The sequence below is a fragment of the Penaeus japonicus genome, unplaced genomic scaffold (assembly GCF_977035675.1).
Source record: "Penaeus japonicus unplaced genomic scaffold, GWHDUDI00000001_assembly GWHDUDI00000017, whole genome shotgun sequence".
In the NCBI taxonomy this organism is placed as follows: domain Eukaryota; kingdom Metazoa; phylum Arthropoda; class Malacostraca; order Decapoda; family Penaeidae; genus Penaeus; species Penaeus japonicus.
Window position 1 is genome coordinate 23,979,443 of NW_028234419.1, and position 5,000 is coordinate 23,984,442.

At 35.2% G+C, this 5,000-nt stretch overlaps 1 long non-coding RNA gene across 1 annotated transcript in view; it reads left to right on the plus strand.

Annotated features, from left to right (window-relative positions):
- Positions 1-2,917: 2,917 nt before the first annotated feature.
- The window catches only part of LOC147470078 (uncharacterized), a 36,786-nt gene continuing 34,703 nt past the window's right edge, over positions 2,918-5,000 (plus strand). The window contains exon 1 of the long non-coding RNA XR_015191805.1: positions 2,918-3,075. This is a non-coding gene — a long non-coding RNA (uncharacterized LOC147470078). The remainder of the gene's footprint in view (positions 3,076-5,000) is intronic.

Below are 5,000 nucleotides of genomic sequence, written 5' to 3' on the forward strand. Positions count from 1 at the left end.
AATAATGTATGTATATACATATGTGTGTATATATATAATATATATATATATATATATGTTTATATAAATGTACATTATATACATATACAAAATGTTTACATATGTATATATATATATAGATATATGTATATATATATGTATATATATACATACATATATATACAGTATATATATATATATGTATATATATATATACATACATTATATATATTATAATATATGTATATAGTATGTATATATATACATATATATATATATATATACAGTATATATGTATATACATATATTCATCTACATGTATATATACATATATGGATATATATGTATATATATACATATACGTATATATATACACATATATATATACATATAGATATACATGTATGTATATATATGTATATATATATATATATTTATGTATATATATATATATACATATAAATATACATGTATGTATATATATATATATATATATTGATATATATGTATATATATTGATATATATATATACATATATATATATATTGATTTACTTATACATGTATATACATAGTGATATGTATATATATCTATGTATACATATAGTGATATATATATATGTATGTACATATATATAAATATATTTATATATATATATATATATATATATATATATATATATATATATATATATATATATATTATACGCAAAAGGGAAGTACAGATATGACAGTTGATTTATTTGTCACATCTATTTCCTCTTGATTTTTGTTCTCTTTTTCTTTGTTGTATATATAAAGTCTAATTCAGTCACGTGTCCAAATGCGTGAAGCAAGATTTTTTTTCCCGCATTTTGACTCTCGTTTTCTGTTGCTAACCTTGAAGTTCGTTTTCTGTTCGTTACGCAAGTTTGTCACATTTTGAAACACTCTGTCATTTTCTCTCTTAATCTTTTCTCTTTTTATTTATTAGTTGAAAATACTGCATGGAAAACCCAGCACAAAAATAAGGCAAATATAAAAACGTGAAAGCAGGGAAAGGTAGAAGCTGTAGATGAAGGGGTAACTGATATAAATACTAATTTTCTATTCTTAGCTTACTAAAGTACGTTCACTTATTTTATCTATTATCTTATTAGGAGGCTTTAGAAGGTTTTTTTAATGCTTTAATTAATGGGATATAGATATAGATCTCCAGTCGTTTTTCATTGAAGAAATATGTATCTTTGCTTTCATCATAATCATTATTATTATCATTTATATCAATGATGCCATTATCATAAACATAATTCGTGTAATTATTATGATTCATCATTATCATAATTGCTTTAATGAAAATAATTATGATGATAATAAAATCATCAGTTACGATCAGCAATGCTTATTTCATCATCATCATCATAACTTTTCATTACTTTTTATTTCTTTATCATCATCATTACTTTTTAACCATGGTTATTTTACCAGTTAGATATTTAAAAGGGATAAAATCACCACAACTATAGGAAAATTCCAGGAAACTGAAGCAAGAGATGAACTTTTTGGTTTTATAATCGTAAATAAACCCTGGGAAGTTGCTGAATAAAACACACGCACACACACACATACACATATTTAAATACACGCACTGACAACACGTACACACGCACACATACACATTTATAAATACACGCACACACAAAGACGTACACACGCACGCATACACATATCTAAATACACGCACACACAAACACGTACACACGCACACACACACATTTATAAATACACTCACATATAAACGCATACACATGCACACGCATACGAACACTTACACACGCACACATACACATTTATAAATACACGCACATACAAACGTGTACACACACACACACACGCCCATGAAACAGAACGTTTTCCACGGCCAAATCTCTCTTCACATCACCGCCTTCAAGTGACTGAAGAAGAGGAAGCGGGGGGGGGGGGGGGGATGTCCCAACTAGGGAGGGTTGATGGGGACGGATTTCCCCGGGTCTTCTTAGATCGGGGGGGGGGGGGGGGTTAGCTATGCTGAAGAGATGTGACGAAAGGGTTTCCAAGGTGTATGATAACACGTGGAAGAGTCCTTGGGGTTTGACTCCTGTTGTTAGGACTCCTGCTGGTGGTTGGGCAACGCCGTGGGATGCGCCTTGCACCAACTTGCAACTGCACCCACCTTTGAGTCATCTACCTAGGATAGACAAGGGCGGGGTAGAAGAGAGGGGGAAAGGGAATGGAAGGAGAGATGGAAGAAAGGTGAAAGATTAGTTTGCTGGTAGTCTATGGACTATGGTTCATAGTATGAGTCAGTTACTTTGTAGCCTATGACTCGAAGCATGAGTCAGTATCTGTCAGTTAGCTGGTTGCTTCTGACTCGTAGTATGAGTCAGTATCTATCACAAAGCAAACGCAGTAACGAATGAATAAAAGGGAAATGAAAGAATAAATTCAATGGGATGGGGAAACACTAAACCGTGACATTTGAACACTCAATACTTCCTTTTAGTTTCACCACCTAAAGAGGAATCAAAGAGCACTCGAAACGTCACTAATTTAAGGCTTCCTCACCCACTATGGATGTTTCATTTCGAGTTATCATACGCCATGCGAGTCCCGTGGTTCATGAGTCTTAACATGACACAGAGTAACGGGGAATGGAAATTCGTTTTATGTTCTTGGAAAACTTAAATTTACCTTTTCTTCCGAACATCATGATATAGTGGCGTTTTCCAGATCAGAAGACCCGTCATTCTTAAGTTCCTCGTTGGGTCTTACGCTTCTGACGCTTTCTTTTTTTTTCTATCCACTTTTCTCTGTTTAAAGTCCTCTTAATGGATTTTTTTTCCACGAGATTGCTGATTATCATAATGTCTCCTCATCATTCAACGCTTGATATTCTTAAATTTCGCTTAGCATCTGTGTAGCTATGGACACAATCCAAACCCTCACAAACCAACCGTGTTTCGAAACCCGTTCGGAACAGATAATATTCCGAAATGCGGTTTTACAGTCGAACCCTCGCCGAGTGTAAACACCGTCCTGCTGTAAGGGGTAACGCCATCCATTGAAATATTTTAAAAAGGTAGATGTCCATATATTTTTTTCTCGTTTTTTCTCGTTCTGAAGGTTAGGAAGTAGGGTGGAAAAATAACTAAGTTACAGTCAGAAAATGAATACTTTTTAGATTTATAACCCACACACACACACACACACACACACACACACACACACACACACACACACACACACACACACACACACACACACACACACACACACACACACACACAAACACTTTCAAAAATTATTTAGATGATAGTACTGGAAAAGGAACACTTTGAAACGATATATGCAATCTTTAGAAACTGTTTAGAAAGCATGCGAGGAAAAGGAAAGTGGTATAACATCTTAAGAAAGTCCTAGGCGACCTTGAAATTACTTCTCAAGGTCACCCCGACGAGGAAGAAAAGGGGAGAAAGTGTAAATATAAGCGAGAGAAATCATGTGTTTGAGACTCTCGCTCTCTCTCTCACTTTCACTATTTCGCTCTTTCACTAAGGGTCTTCCCCCATATCAGAAATGGACCTGTCCATATACATTCATTATGGAAACGATTTTTTTTTAACACAGAAAAATATTTCAAATATATCCTTTTCCTTCCGTCAGCGGACTTGCTCTTGTTAGTATAGGAGCTGAATACGGGCGCGCACGCGGACACACACACACACACACACACACACACACACACACACACACACACACACACACACACACACACACACACACACACACACACACATATTTTCAGAAACTATCTAGACAACAGTACTAGAAAAGAGATATTTTGAAACGATAGAAACAATCTTTAGAAACTGTTTAGAAAGCATCCGAAGAAAAGGAAAGTGGTAGAACATCTTAAGAAAGTCCTAGGCGACCTTGAAATTACTTCTCAAGGTCACCCCGACGAGGAAGAAAATAAAAATATAAGCGAGAGAAATCATGTGTTTTACTCTCTCGCTCTCTCTCACTTTCACTAAGAGTTCTCCCCCCACCTCAGAAATGGACCTGTCCAGATATATTCATTATGGATACTATCTTTTTTAACGAAAAAATATTTCAAATATTTCCTTTTCCTTTCGTCAGCGGACTTTTCTTGTTATTATAGGAACTGAGTACGGGCGCACGCGCGGCACACATACACAAACACACAAACATTTTCAGAAATTATCTAGATAACAGTGCTAGAAAAGGGACACTTTCAAATGATATATGCAATCTTTAGAAACTGTTTAGAAAGCATCCGAAGAAAACGAAAGTGGTATAACATCTTAAGAAAGTCCTAGGCGACCTTGAAACGACTTCTCAAGGTCACCCCGACGAGGAAGAAAAGAGGAGAAAGTGAAAATATAAGCGAGAGAAATCATGTGTTTGATTCTCTCGCTGTCTCTCTCTCACTTTCACTATTTCGCTCTTTCACTAAGGGTTCTCCCCCACCTCAGAAATGGACCTGCCTGATATATTCATTATGGAAACGATTGTTTTTAAACAAAAAAATATTTAAAATATTTCCTTTTCCTTTCGTCAGCGGACTTGCTCTTGTTAGTGCGGGAGGTTGATCACACACACACACACACACACACACACACACACACACACACACACACACACACACACACACACACACACACACACACACACACACACACACACACACACACACACACACACACACACACACACACACACACACACACACACACACACACACACACACACACACACACACACACACGCGAAATCCCAAACATATAAGAAAAAACAAAAAACAAAGTGAAAAGACATACATATCCTAGCGAGATCAAGCACAACAGACTTATTATTTCCGGGTCAATTTCCAAAAGGTAATTCGTTCATGGTAATTGTTTTTTCAACATGAACGCGTCATCTGTCATTACTTGGAGGATATTTCACACTTTCGTAAAATTAGATGTTTTGCGAGCTGATGTT